General features: G+C 32.1%; 1 long non-coding RNA gene across 1 annotated transcript; it reads left to right on the plus strand.

The window, feature by feature from the left end:
- Positions 1-2,616: 2,616 nt before the first annotated feature.
- Positions 2,617-14,846, plus strand: LOC143056718 (uncharacterized). The gene is made up of 4 exons (XR_012972475.1): positions 2,617-2,800; positions 5,207-5,292; positions 8,606-8,680; positions 13,644-14,846. It is a non-coding gene; the product is annotated as an uncharacterized LOC143056718 (long non-coding RNA).
- The last annotated feature ends 1,119 nt before the right edge of the window (positions 14,847-15,965 follow it).

Raw genomic sequence — 15,965 nt, forward strand, 5'->3', positions numbered from 1 at the left:
AGATAAACTGTAAACAGCAATAATGTTCAGCAAAGTAAGATCTACAAATAAGTCAACATGACCAAAATGGTCAGTTGACCCGTTTAGGAGTTATTGCCCTTTATAGTCAATTTTTAACCATTTTTCGTTAATTAAAGTAATCTTTTACAAAAATCTTCTCCTCTGAAACTACTTGGCCAAATTAATCCAAACTTGGCCACAATCATCTTTGGGGTATCTAGTTTAAAAAATGTGTGGCGTGACCTGGTCAATCAACCAAGATGGCCGCCACGGCTAAAAATAGAACAAAGGGGTAAAATGCAGTTTTTGGCTTATAACTCAAAAACCAAAGCATTTTGAGGAAATCTGACATGGGATAAAAATGTTTATCAGGTCAAGATCTATCTGCCCTAAAATTTTCAGATGAATCGGTCAATTGGTTGTTGGGTTGCTGCCCCTGAATTGGTAATTTTGAGGAAATTTTGCTGTTTTTGGTTATTATCTTGAATATTATTATAGATAGAGATAAACTGTAAACAGCAATAATGTTCAGCAAAGTAAGATCTACAAATAAGTCAACATGACCAAAATGGTCAGTTGACCCGTTTAGGAGTTATTGCCCTTTATAGTCAATTTTTAACCATTTTTCGTAAATTAAAGTAATCTTTTACAAAAATCTTCTCCTCTGAAACTACTTGGCCAAATTAATCCAAACTTGGCCACAATCATCTTTGGGGTATCTAGTTTAAAAAATGTGTGGCGTGACCTGGTCAACCAACCAAGATGGCCGCCACCGCTAAAAATAGAACATAGGGGTAAAATGCAGTTTTTGGCTTATAACTCAAAAACCAAAGCATTTTGAGGAAATCTGACAGGGGATAAAAATGTTTATCAGGTCAAGAACTATCTGCCCTGAAATTTTCAGATGAATCGGTCAATCGGTTGTTGGGTTGCTGCCCCTGAATTGGTAATTTTGAAGAAATTTTGCTGTTTTTGGTTATTATCTTGAATATTATTATAGTTAGAGATAAACTGTAAACAGCAATAATGTTCAGCAAAGTAAGATCTACAAATAAGTCAACATGACCTAAATGGTCAATTGACCCCTTAAGGAGTTATTGCCCTTTATAGTCAATTTTTAACAATTTTCATTAATTTGGTAAATTTATGTAAATTTTTACCAAATATAGTTCTCTGTTACTAATGGGCAAAGTTCATGATAGATATAATTGTAAGAAGCAAAATCGTTCAGTAAAGTAAGAACTTCAAACACATCACCATCACCAAAATACAATTTTGTCATGAATCCATTTGTGTCCTTTGTTTAATATGCACATAGACCAAGGTGAGCGACACAGGCTCTTTAGAGCCTCTAGTTTGATGAGCTATCTCTTTAGCTGTACACATTTTTATCACCTCTTCCTTTACCTGTACATATTGTATCAGCTCTCTTTACATCTGTGTATTTTTTTGATGAGGTATCTCTTTAGCTGTACACATTTTTATCAGCTCTTCCTTAATCTGTACATATTGTAGCAGCTCCCTTTACATCTGTGTATGTTTTTGATGAGCTATCTCTAATGATGTACATGGTTTTATCAGCTCTTTCTTAACCTATACAGCTCTCTTTGCATATATTTTTTTTTACTATATTTTTACTATTTGCATGCTTTAATCTTTTCTTTGCATTTTTAACTTGTACATTACTAATCATTCTTTCTGATACTGACCTCAGTTAGAGTCAGTACAACAATAAGATTAGAGAATTTACAAAAAAAGTATTGCAAATATTTGCCTAGATACTGACGTCAAGGCCATGGTTTATACCTCTATTAATTGTTATATTTAACTAAATGTCCTACTTTAACTATGTCTTTTACCACATATTTATTTTAGTTGTTTTTGTAAACGCTAGCTATAAATAATTACATCTCAATAATACAAGCAATTAATAAGAAATAAACAGTGTTTTACACCAGATATAATTGTCTTTTAGTACAATTGCGACCGGTAAAGGTGATACCTATGTACAAGAATGAGGAAGCTACAAGACAATCGTAGTGGGCGTTGGTTGTGTTATTTTTAAAGACAAGATGGCTGGCCTCCATGTTAACCAAATGATCTCTAAGTCATATTAAGTAACTGGATTAAAATCAGTGTCATTATTTTACACACAAATTTCATCAAACAAATGAATTGAAGATGTTAATGTCGTAACTGATCGTCACTTTGTGGTAATATACCGAGTGACCCAGCAGGCCGTATGGCGTCGTCTTATGTTGTTCCGTAAATGTCATTCTTGCTATTAGTCAGGGACTTTGATATATAGATTTGAATTATCCATTACTTAACAAATGATGTATTTGCGTACAAAAACTCAAATAAAATTTTAACAAAAAAGATTTAAGGTAAAATTTAGGGGAAATTCATATTGACGGCAGCATTCCCACAACACACATTTATAAAAAATAGGCACATAGAGAGCACCTTGCTGTATCCCTTCAACTTATTCCCTGCTTTTTTTTCATTAAATTTCCTTGAGTCTTTAAAGACAATTTATCTTCTTGTTGAAGAATTTCTCTTCTTTCATTTTCTAAGAAATTGATTTTGAAATGTACTTTTTTTTTCTTTTCTATGTTTTTGATTTTTCAAAAGATTTTTTTTTTCTTAATTTTTTATGTTACTTATATATTTGTCAGTGATTTTTATTATGTTTCTTTTGTTAGATTGAACAGTGCTATGTTTGGGATTTTTGTTCCAATGGTAGGAAAGTTTAAAGACAAATAACAGATTCCCTATTGATTTTTTTTATGGGAAAGAGGTGAGTAATGAAAAAAAGTTAAATAAAAAGAAAGACTTATATATTTTTAAATAACATGATGAAGAAAAAACAAAAAACCCAAACTACCCTTTAAAAGTAAAAAAAACAACATGATTAAATTTAAAATTCACAGAAAGTAAAAAGATTACAATTAAAAAACGATATGCAGTAAAATGATATTTAACCCCCCCCCCCCCCCCAAAAAAAAAACAACAAAAAAAAAAAAAACACTAATAAAACATCAACTGTAAAATAAAACTAATTTAACTAAACTTACCTATATAAAAAAAAATTATACTAAAATTACCTTTTTGACAAGAAAAATAACAAACACACATTTGATAAGTACAAGTTATAAGAAATAAATAAAAATGTAATGTAAGAGCTAGGAAAATTTGAGTGTTAGCTGTAAACTGAAAAAAATAGTCTCTTTAAAAATTAACTGTTAATGATGAATTGTTATTTTTATTAAATGGCAAAAAAATTTACCTATTTTGCAGCTAAATTTGATAAAGTATTGATTGTTTCAGATTACATGTATAACTAGATGCTTTATGAATGTCAATAAAATTTCATTATCTAGTACGAACATATATAAAATTAGGAATTTCTAGACAGATTTGTATCAGATTAAATAATAAAGTATATATTACATAACAAACCATTGATCGATTCTAAATTAATCCTTAGGATTTCCCATATTTAGGATTAATCATCATGTTACAAAAGATTAGAGGGAAAAATATAGATTCTACCACTGTATCGAGTGTGATAAAATATTTATCTACTAGAGACAGTTAAATTTTCAAATTTAAAACACAAGACTTGCCAAGCATTTTAAATGACATAATTAGCTGTCGAGAGTGGACAAGTTTTGGTTACTCTGATAATTTTCAGCTCACCTGGCCCAAAGGGCGAAGTGAGCTTTTCTCATCACTTGGCTTCCATCTTCCGTCGTCATTAACTTTTACAAAAATCTTCTCTGAAACTACTGAGACAAATTTAACCAATCTTGTCCTTTATCAACATTTGGGTATTTAGTTTAAAAAATGTGTCTGATGACCCCACCTGCGAACCAAGATGGCCAACATAGCTAAAAATAGTACATATGGTAAAATGCAGTTTTTGGCTCATATCTCTGAAACCAAAGCATTTAGAGCAAATCTGACTGGGGTTATATTGTTCATTAGGTCAAGATCTATCTGCCCTGAAATTTTCAGACCATTTAGGCAACCAGTTGTTGGGTTGCTGCCCCTGAATTGATAATTTTAAGAAAATTTTGCAGCTTTTGGTTATTATCTTGAATATTATTATAGATAGAGATAAACTGTAAACAGCAATTATGTACAGCAAAATAAGACCTAAAAATAAGTCAACATGACCAAAATGGTCAATTGACCCCCTAAGGAGTTATTGCCCTTTATAGTCAATTTTCAACAATTTTCAACAATTTTGTAAATTTTTACAAAATATTTTCCACTGAAACTACTGGGCCAAGTTCATTATAAATAGAGATAACTGAAAGCAGCAAGAATGTTCAATAAAGTAAGATCTACAAACACATCACCATCACCAAAACACAATTTTGTCATAAATCCATCTGTGAGCGACACAGGCTCTGCAGAGCCTTAGTTAAAGATATATATGCAAACAATCTTAATCCTTCTTTTCAAATGACCTGTAAAAAGATGTTTTTCTATTAATGTCATCAGGTAATGTTACCTTTTTTCAAGACATCACAAAAGGAATTTCAGATTAAAGCAAGAAAATTTGACATCATAATCCAATTTTGAACAATGAAGATCTGAGATCAAATGGTCCAGACATTGATTAAAAAAACCCTTAACAGGTCATGGAAAAGTATAAATCTAGTAAGGATTAGAGAAAATGGTTTATACCATAGCTGCAGATTAAAAAAAACAAACTTAAGAGATTTTGATGAAAGCATTGAGTACCATGAGGATATATATTTAAGTTTGCAGCCAATTTAATTTCTGTTTTTTGAAACAAATGACAACCACTGAATAACAGACTCCTGACAGTCAAATACAGAATGTCTGTATAAGGGTATTGTTCATATATGTACTGCTCAATTTGCACAAAATCTGCAGTAAATTTGCAAACAATAAAAATTAGCCATCGATAAGGTAAATAAATAAGTCATAGCTATATAGATTAGGATTCTTATACAATCATGCCATGGATTTGGGATGGATGGCATGACGTCATATTTGCCATAAAATAAGATTCTGAAATAGATTTGAGTCCTACATTTATATTCTTTCATAAATGTTAATCTTGCTGAAGGCTTGATGAAGAATTTTGTTACATCACCATTGAGATGTTTTGAAAAGGGATTCCTCAGGTTTAGTTTATCATGTTTATGCTTAAAATTTATAATTTCAGAAAATGTTTGCTAAATTGACATTGACAAGATGCGGCTTCCAGAAATTAAAAATGTCAGCAAATAGATATATTTCCAGTTTATGGAGGTAAGTCTTCTTATGTATGTTATTTTTAAGTAAACATTGGAGTAAAACTGTATAAAAGAGAGGAAAAATATATCAAGGGGATATTAAATTTCAGAAGTAAAAAAATAAACAGACAACACAATGGCAAATAACAATTAAGGTGGTACCTAACACTTTCACTAAAATTAATTTGGCTCATTTAATTTTGATAAAATTTTGACAAAGTATTTACTTTGACCCTTCAACAAAAATATAAAAATTTCAAAAATTTTGAACCGACCCTTTTGTCAGAAAAATTACACTGGTTATATAACAGTTTGACAAACACCAATTTTGATCTTTGAGAAGCTTATTATTCCCTTTACAACACAATGGAATTAAAACGTTTAGCTGACTTTACAGAGTTATCTCCCTGTAGTGTTAGGTACCACCTTAAGCAATGGTATATAGGCAAACAACAGTACAAAACACAATATAAAAACTCAAAATCCTCCTAAAATGGAAGGTTAATCTCAGGTGCTCCAAAAGTAAGCAGATCCTTCTCCACAGAAAAAATTGCTCCTCATGAATAAATTTTGTCATATCAATTTAATGTTTTTACTATCATGCCTATTTGAAAAGTATTTATATATTTCAACAAAGTAACAATGGTTCATTAAGGTTTTTTTTTTCAAATTTGGTTTTAATGAAACAAAATGTCAGATTTGGCCCAAATTCTACCTTCACCTTCAGTGTGTACAACTCTCTTCTCCTTAAAATATGCATCTTTAGATGCACTCAGGGCCAAAGGTTTTGAGAACAAAAGCCACAATAAGGAAATTTAAAAGTAGGTTAACTAGAATATTAAAATTTACGTCAACACTTGAATGGGGAAAACCTTGAATTGATTAATAAGTTTAACCTTTAAACAAATGGTATGGAGTGCTTCACAGTCTCATAAATTATTGTTGGGGTTTTATTTATGTGGTTCCATGATTTACAGAAGAAAAGACAGTTTTCATAAATTTTAGAAGAAACATTTATTATTTTTTGGTCTTGCTGTCATAGAGAACAATCTGGAAGCAGTGACAGCAATAGCATAAAATAGAAAATTTACTTCTGAACATTGAAAAATTGGCAGCACTTGATATTTCTGAATTACAAACAAATGTGAAAGCTAAGCAATGTTGCCATTTGTAGAACAATAAGTTAATTTATCCTTTTCTTTTTTATAGGCCGCAAAAATTGAAAATTTTTTGGTCGTATATTGGTATCACGTTGGCGTCGTTGTCATCGTCGTTGCCCGAAGACATTTGGTTTTTGCACTCTAACTTTAGTAAAAGTAAATAGAAATCTATGAAATTTAAACACAAGGTTTATGACCATAAAAGGAAAGTTGGGACTGATTTTGGGTGATTTGGTCCCAACAGTTTAGGAATTAGGGGCCAAAAAGGACCCAAATAAGCATTTTTCTTGGTTTTCGCACAATAACTTTAGTATAAGTAAACAGAAATCTATGAAATTTTAACATAAGGTCTATGACCACAACAGGAAGGTTTGGATTGATGTTGGGAGTTTTGGTCTCAACGAATTAGGGGCCAAAAAGGTCAAAAAATTAAACTTTGTTTGATTTCATCAAAAAATGAATTATTGGGGTTCTTTGATATGCCAAATCTAACCGTGTATTCAGATTCTTAATATAAGGTCCTGTTTTCAAATTGGTCTACATTAAGGTCCAAAGGGTCCAAAATTAAACTTAGCTTGATTTAACAAAAATTGAATTCTTGGGGTTCTTTGATATGCTGAATCTAAACATGTACTTAGATTTTTGATTATGGGCCCAGTTTTCGAGTTGGTCCAAATTTGGGGTCCAAAATTATTATATTAAGTATTGTCCAATAGCAAGAAATTTTCAGTTGCACAGTATTCTGCAATAGCAAGAAATCTTCAATTGCATAGTATTGTGCAATAGCAAGAAATTTTCAATTGCACAGTATTGCGCAATAGCAAGAAATCTTCAATTGCACAGTATTGTGCAATAGCAAGAAATCTTCAATTGCACAGTATTGCGCAATAGCAAGACATATCTAATTGCACAATATTGCACAATAGCAAGAAATTTTAAATTGCACAGTTTTGCGCAATAGTAAGAAATATTCAATTGAACAGTAATGTCCCGTTTTCAAATTGGTCTACATTAAGGTCCAAAGGGTCAAAAATTAAACTTTATTTATTTTCAACAAAAATTGAATGTATGGGGTTCTTCAATATGCTGAATCTGACCATGTATTTAGATTTTTAATATTTGGGCCCGGTTATCAAATTTGTCTACATTGAGGTCTAAAGGGTTTAAAATTGAACATTATTTGATTTCATCAAAAATTGAATTCTTGGGGTTCTATGATATGCTGAATCTAACCATGTATTTAGATTTTGGATATTGGACCATAATAGGTAAATGTCCAATTTAAAATTTTGAAGTTTTTAAGTTTAAGTTCTTAGACCACATTCATTCCGTGTCAGAAACCTATGTTGTGTCAAATATTTAATCACAATCCAAATTCAGAGCTGTATCAAGCTTAAATGTTGTGTCGATACTTGCCCCAACTGTTCAGGGTTTGACCTCTGCGGTTGTATAAAGCTGCGCCCTGCGGAGCATCTGGTTTGTCTTGAAATCTCAGGCAATATTTATAGTATTCACACAGTTAAATCTTTATACAACGTTTGAAAAATTGTCATATTAGGTCATTTTTATGCAGCTACATTTTTTAAATTTCTTTATTTTTGTTTTTATGGTGTAAAATGTCATTTTCAGCACTCAGTACCCAGAGCACTGACTTTGGACAGGAAAATTAGAAATCGTATAAAATGAAGGTGATGAGACAACTATGGGTATCCCCCAAAGATCTAGTCGAGGTAACACTTATTGGCAACTGTATGGCCTTCAACATTGATAAAAAGCTGTATCTAAGGCCAAATAAAAAAGTATGTGTGGTTTCAGTTACATCTGAAAAAAAGCTAGGGTAGGTAGGTAGGTATTTTTTTTTATTTTATGTTTTTTTTTACATTGAGTCTATTGGAGCAACATTCTGACTTTAACAGTGCTTAATGAAAATTGACAATAAAATCTTTAGGGTAGGCTATTTTTAAGCTAAAAAAGTAGGGACGGTAGGGTTACTGGAACCACACATATATTTTTATTTGGCCTAATAGTCAATTAATTTGGAATAAATACATTTTGTCATGAGGGGGGTGAAACTCACAACATCAGTGTGTCTTGTGATTCTTGTGAACACTTGGCCATGATATTTTTGAACACTGATTGAAGTCATCATCAATGTCTGATTTATTACAGGTATGAATGTTTGATTGATAAAGAACTACAATATAAATGGTGATGACATTGAAAAGAGAACAGATTTTAGCAATGGTAATTAATATTTTGCTAGCAGAACAAAATATGAAATGCTTGCAACATATGTACTATGAATAATCTTGGAAAAAAGACAGCCAATTAAAAGTTGCATACGAACCAATTTAATCATATTTCTTTTCTCCATTTTTACATATTGTCTTGAATTTATGAAAGAAAGAGAGAAATTTTAAATAGCAGAAATGGTCAGCTATACTTAATCTATAAATAAGGCAAACTTTTCTAAAATTGTAAGTAGACTCTTAAGAGTGATTGCCCTTTTTGGGTTCAGGGCAAAAACTAAAATAGATACAGAGATACAGAGAAACTGTAAAAAAAAAAAATTATCAGCATTAAGATCAACATATTTTTTTTGGGCATGAATTCTATTCTAATCCTTGACATTGGGGATTTTCTATTTTTGAAGATGCACAAAACCTAGGTGGGCCAAAACAGGCTTTTTGGCCTCTATTTTATTATTTTTTTTGTCAATGGGTTGGTGTCTCATTGAAGTATTCTCAACATCTCCTTTTATTCATATTTATCTTTTGTAAGCTTCATTTTACACGTTGAAAGAAAATTTAGACACATTTGCATAGTTTGCTTGAAAAACGCAGTTTTAAGATTTTTTTTTGGGATGAATGTATTATGCTGTCTTGATGCAGCTATTTATAATATCTCATTTTTACACTTTTCCTTGTACAATATCTCAAACTTTTTTTCTAGATGACGTAAATTAATGTGAAAATAAGAGGTCATTTAGTATGTCCTAGTTATCAAATTTTGTTTCCTTGCTTGACATAATCCTTGTTAGGCTAGGTGGAAGTGGTCTAAGTAGTTATTACTGTAATCACTAAACAGTCAACACTGAGGCTGTGAGTTTGAACCCCGCTCCTGCAGGTGCACTTGACTCCAATCTTAATTGACTAGGATTGTCAGTTTTCCTATCGAAGCCTCACGGTCTTGGTTTTCTCTGGGCACTCCGGCTTCCTCCATCAATAAAAACTGGACTCCTCGAAATAGCCAAAAAGCATTAAAATAAAAAAAAAATCAATAAAAAAAATCAATGTTAGCTATTGCCATTTCTTTGTTGCCCATGTTGTCTGCTGTCGACCTGCCTCTGTCTGCCACATTCTGTAAACTCATTACCTTTATATATTTCATTTATTTTGCGAAACCACTTACACAATTTTTACTAAACTTCGCAGGAATGATTTATAGAATGTCTTTTACCAAACGCCCTAATTTGGTTTTAATCGAATGAATTACATGCGGGTCACAAGCAATCTTTAATTCAAATTGATTTGTCAAACGAAAAAATCTTGTACACTGAACTGCCAGGTACAATGCCCTGATTCTTCTGACACTTTTCAAAAGATGTTTGAATAGAAATTGTAAGATGTAACACCACCAAATTTGGCCCAGTCAGAAAAGAATGTGCGGTATGGGCTTTGCTCATTGTTGAAGGCCATATGGTGACCTATTCTGTGTTATTGTGGTCGTTTGTGGAGAGTTGTCTCATTGACAATCATACCAAATCTTCTTCTTTTATACGAGAAAGTTTGTAGTTAAACATGTATGTATTATATTGAAATTCGATTTAATGTTATCTTATTACAATTGTACAATATACAAACAAAGCAAGCAAACTAACCAAAGTCTTACTTTACAAGCATTAGGAAATTAGCTCTAAAATTTTTAAATGTGGGCTTTTATGCTTGCAATACTTATCCTGTCACAAAAACTGCCGAAATAAGCCAATCCCTCTGCAAATGTTTGCACCTGTCCTAAGTCAGGAATCTGATTTACAGTAGTTGTCATTTGTTTATGTCATTTATACGTGTTTCTCGTTTCTTGTTTTTTTTAATTTTATATAGATTAGACCGTTGGTTTTCCCGTTTGAATGGTTTTACACTAGTAATTATGGGGCCCTTTATAGCTTGTTGTTAGGTGTGAGCCAAGGCTCCGTGTTGAAGGCCGTACATTGACCTATAATGGTTTACTTTTTTTAAATTGTTATTTGGATGGAGAGTTGTCTCATTGGCACTCACACCACATCTTCCTATATCCAATCACAAAAATAACTAGAATTTACAGTTATGCCATATGCATGCATGCATGGACCATTAAATATCTTTGAGGTTATTTTAAGTTGATTAATGAGAAAAATAAATTTTCAGGTGTCATATAAAGCCTTTGCCTCTTTTAAATTGTTGCTTTATTGAAGGGGATAAACTGTAAATTTCAGAAATGATTTGAGGTTTTTATTTATTTGAATAGTACCACAACATAAAACAGAACTTGCATTCTGAAGTCTCATACACTCATGTTTTCTGAAATCTTAAAATAATTGATCATTGTTGTCCATTCTTAAAAATCACAATAATTTATAAATCAATTCAAACTTTCTAGTATACTCTTTTATTAGGCCCAATTTGATGGTGTTATATCTAACAAAGCCTATGCAAATTATTTTTGAAAGAATTCCAATCAAGCTAGTGCTAGGAGCCGTCTTAAAACTTGCAAGGAGGTGATAGTTCATCCATGTTGACGGCCTCACTGTGACTTTGAGATGAAGAACAGCAATAAAAGCTTTTTATACGACCGCAAATTTTGAAAAAATTTTCGTCGTATATTGCTATCACGTCGGCGTCGTCGTCGTCGTCCGTCGTCCGAATACTTTTAGTTTTCGCACTCTAACTTTAGTAAAAGTGAATGGAAATCTATGAAATTTTAACACAAGGTTTATGACCACAAAAGGAAGGTTGGTATTGATTTTGGGAGTTTTGGTCCCAACATTTTAGGAATAAGGGCCAAAAAGGGCCCAAATAAGCATTTTCTTGGTTTTCGCACTATAACTTTAGTTTAAGTTAATAGAAATCTATGAAATTTTGACACAAGGTTTATGACCACAAAAGAACGGTAGGGATTGATTTTGGGAGTTTTGGTCTCAACAGTTTAGGAATTAGGGGCCAAAAAAGGGCCCAAATAAGCATTATTCTTGGTTTTCGCACAATAACATTAGTTTAAGTAAATAGAAATCAATGAAATTTAAACACAATGTTAATGACTACAAAAGGAAGGTTGGTATTGATTTTGGGAGTTTAGGTCCCAACAGTTTAGGAATTAGGGGCCAAAAAGGGACCCAAATAAGCATTTTTCTTGGTTTTCGCACCATAACGTTAGTATAAGTAAATAGAAATCTATGAAATTTAAACACAAGGTTTATGACCATAAAAGAAAGGTTGGGTTTGATTTTGGGAGTTTTGGTCCCAACATAATAAGGGGCCCAAAGGGTCCAAAATTAAACTTTTGTTTGATTTCATCAAAATTGAATAATTGGGGTTCTTTGATATGCTGAATCTAACTGTCATGACTGTGTATGTAGATTCTTAACTTTTGGTCCCGTTTTCAAATTGGTCTACATTAAGGTCCAAAGGGTCCAAAATTAAACTTAGTTTGATTTTGACAAAAAATGAATCAGTTAGGTTTTTTGATATGCTGAATCTAAAAATGTACTTAGATTCTTGATTATTGGCCCAGTTTTCAAGTTGGTCCAAATCGGGGTCCAAAATTAAACTTTGTTTGATTTCATCAAAAATTGAATAAATGGGGTTCTTTGATATACCAAATCTAACTGTGTATGTAGATTCTTCATTTTTGGTCCTGTTTTCAAATTGGTCTACACTAAAGTCCAAAGGGTCCAAAATTAAACTTAGTCTGATTTTAACAAAAATTGAAATCTTGAAGTTCTTTGATATGCTGAATTCAAAAATGTACTTAGATTTTTTATTATGGGCCCAGTTTTCAAGTTGGTCCAAATCAGGATCTAAAATTATTATATTAAGTATTGTGCAATAGCAAGTCTTTTTAATTGCACAGTATTGCGCAATGGCAAGAAATATCTAATTGCACAATATTGTGAAATATCAAAAAAAAAATTAATTAGAGCTATCTTTCTTTGTCCAGAATAGTAAGCAAGAAATATCTAATTGCAAAATATTGTGCAATAGCAAGATTTTTTTTTAATTGGAGTTATCTTTCTTTGTCCAGAATCAACTTAAATCTTTGTTATATACAATATACAATGTATATTCACTTTTTACTACCAACTGATAAATTAAAATAATCTTTACCATTCAGTGATAGCAAGCAGTTTTTTTACATCTTAATATTTTATGATGTATTTAAATGAGTAGTTATTGTTGCAAACTCCATTAGAAATTTTAATTGAGATTAGTTTTGGAATAAGGGAAAGGGGGATGTGATTAAAAAAATTGGGTTCAATTTTTCTCATTTGAAATTTCATAAATAAAAAAGAAAATTTCTTCAAACATTTTTTTGAGAGGATTAATATTCAACAGCATAGTGAATTGCTCTAAGAGAAACAAAAATTTTAAGTTCATTAGAACACATTCATTCTGTGTCAGAAACCTATGCTGTGTCAACTATTTAATCACAATCCAAATTTAGAGCTGAATCCAGCTTGAATGTTGTGTCCATACTTGCCCTAACCGTTCAGGGTTCAACCTCTGCGGTCGTATAAAGCTACGCCCTGCGGAGCATCTGGTTTATTTATGCCCCACTTACGATAGAAGAGGGGCATTATGTTTTCTGGTCTGTGCGACCGTCCGACCGTTCGTTCATTCATCCGTCTGTCCCGCTTCAGGTTAAAGTTTTTGGTCAAGGTAGTTTTTGATGAAGTTGAAGTCCAATCTACCTGAAACTTAGTACACATGTTCCCTTTGATATGATCGTTCTAATTTAAATGCCAAATAACATTTTTTACCCAATTTCACAGTCCAGTGAACATAGAAAATTAGAGTGCAAGTGGGGCATCTGTGTACTATGGACACATTCTTGTGTTTTAATATTTATATGTTTTCTGTGTATGCACTGATTTTGTCTCATGAATGTATACCCTATATCTTTTGTTTTTCTATAATAGTATATGAATTTGCAGTATTTTTTAAAATTTTAGGATCACTTTATCCTTCTGTTTCTACAGACTGCTAAGTAGACTAACCCCTTTAAAGGGAGCGAGTGTGGTAAGTATTCTATTTTGTCCCTAATATGCAAATATAAAAACGAAGCTGTGGTATGATAGCCAATGAAACAACTCTCCACAAGAGACGAAGACATAGAAATTAACAGCTATAGGTCACTGTATGGCCTTCAACAATGAGGTCATACTGTATAGTCCACTGTAAAACAGCCTCTAAATCACAAATGTAAAACAATTCAAATGAGAAAACTAAGCCTAATCAATGTACAAAAAAACATGAACAAAAAACAAATATGTAACACAGCAACAAATGACAACCACTAAATAACAGGCCCCTGAATTGGGACAAGCACAGTCCATAATTTCAAGAAAAGAATTTTTAGTTGATACTTCCAATGTAACAAGTGAAATAGAACAAATCTGAAAAGGGCTTATATAGGCTTGACCTGCTGGCCAATGCTATTCAATTTTTATGCTCCACCTACGATAGTAGAGAGCATTATGTTTTCTGGTCTGCGTCCATCCGTTCACCTGTACCGCTTGAGGTTAAAGTTTTTGGTCAAGGTAGTTTTTGATGAAGTTGAAGTCCAATCAACTTGAAATTTGGTACAAATGTTCCCTATGATATGATCTTTCTATTTTAAATGCCAAATTACATTTTGATCCCAATTTCATGTTCCACTGAACACAGAAAGTAATAGTGGGAGTGGGGCATCCGAGTACTATGGACACTTTCTTGTTTTAAAATATTTTTAAAAAAATGTTTCAACTAGAATAATTTTGTTGACATTTTCATCCCCAAAGGCAAAAGAATTCTGTGACAGTTGAACAAATATGCTTGATTTCAACTACATTTTAGCCTAGGAAACATTGAATCCAAAGATTTCCAAACTAAATATTCAAGTCATGAAGGTTATTTGAAATAAAAAAAACATAATGTTAAAAATAAATCTTGTCCATGCATCAATGTTTGTTTCTGTCCTAAAAACCAATGAAAATTGACTGCTTTTGTTGAATTTGTTTGAAAATTGAAAGTTATTAAATTTGACATCATAAAAAGAACAAAGATACGTCAATATTAAAATAAGGACATATTTTCTGTCTGCTGCTTGTTTTTTACTATGATACATTGTCATAATACCCATAAAATCTGATTTTAAAATTTTAGCTAGAAAACAATGCTTTTAAAAAGCTCCATGTTGAGTGCAAACTAATGAATTCTTACAACAACAATTACCTCCCTTTGTTATTCAAGCTCAACAAGAACTATTTCCCATTTGGGCTACTATTTTTTTTCATTTTTTTCCCACTTTAAGGCATTTACTTTTTATGATTTTGTTACGCCTTTTTAGCTCACCTGTCCCGAAGGGACAAGTGAGCTTATGCCATCACTTGGCGTCCGTCGTCGTCCGTCGTCTGTCGTCTGTCGTCGTCTGTCGTCGTCTGTCGTTGTCTGTCGTCGTCTGTCGTCGTAAACTATTTCAAGAATCTTCTCCTCTGAAACTACTGGGCCAAATACTTTCAAACTTTAACGGAATGTTCCTTAGGGTATCTCGTTTGTAAATTGTATCCGAAGTTATGATCTATCAACAAACATGGTCGCCATTGCTAAAAATAGAACATAGGGGTCAAATGCAGTTTTTGGCTTATAACTCAAAAACCAAAGCATTTAGAGCAAATATAACATGGGGGTAATATTGTTTATCAGGTCAAGATCTATCTGCCCTGAAATTTTCAGATGAATCAGACAACCTGTTGTTGGGTTGCTGCCCCTGAATTGGTAATTTTAAGGAAATTTTGCTGTTTTTGGTTATTATCTTGAATATTATTATAGATAGAGATAAACTGTAAACAGGAATAATGTTCAGCAAAGTAAGATTTACAAATAAGTCAACATGACAGAAATGGTCAGTTGACCCCTTTAGGAGTTATTGCCCTTTATAGTCAATTTTTAACCATTTTTCGTAAATCTGGGTAATCTTTTACAAAAATCTTCTCCTCTGAAACTACTGGGCCAAATACTTCCAAACTTTAACGGAATGTTCCTTAGGGTATCTCGTTTGTAAATTGTATCCGAAGTTATGATCTATCAACAAACATGGTCGCCATTGCTAAAAATAGAACATAGGGGTCAAATGCAGTTTTTGGCTTATAACTCAAAAACCAAAGCATTTAGAGCAAATCTGATGCTGGGTAATATTGTTTATCAGGTCAAGATCTATCTGCCCTGAAATTTTCAGATGAATCAGACAACCTGTTGTTGGGTTGCTGCCCCTGAATTGATAATTTTAAGGAAAT

The sequence above is a fragment of the Mytilus galloprovincialis genome, chromosome 13, assembly GCF_965363235.1.
Source record: "Mytilus galloprovincialis chromosome 13, xbMytGall1.hap1.1, whole genome shotgun sequence".
Taxonomy (NCBI): Eukaryota; Metazoa; Mollusca; class Bivalvia; order Mytilida; family Mytilidae; genus Mytilus; species Mytilus galloprovincialis.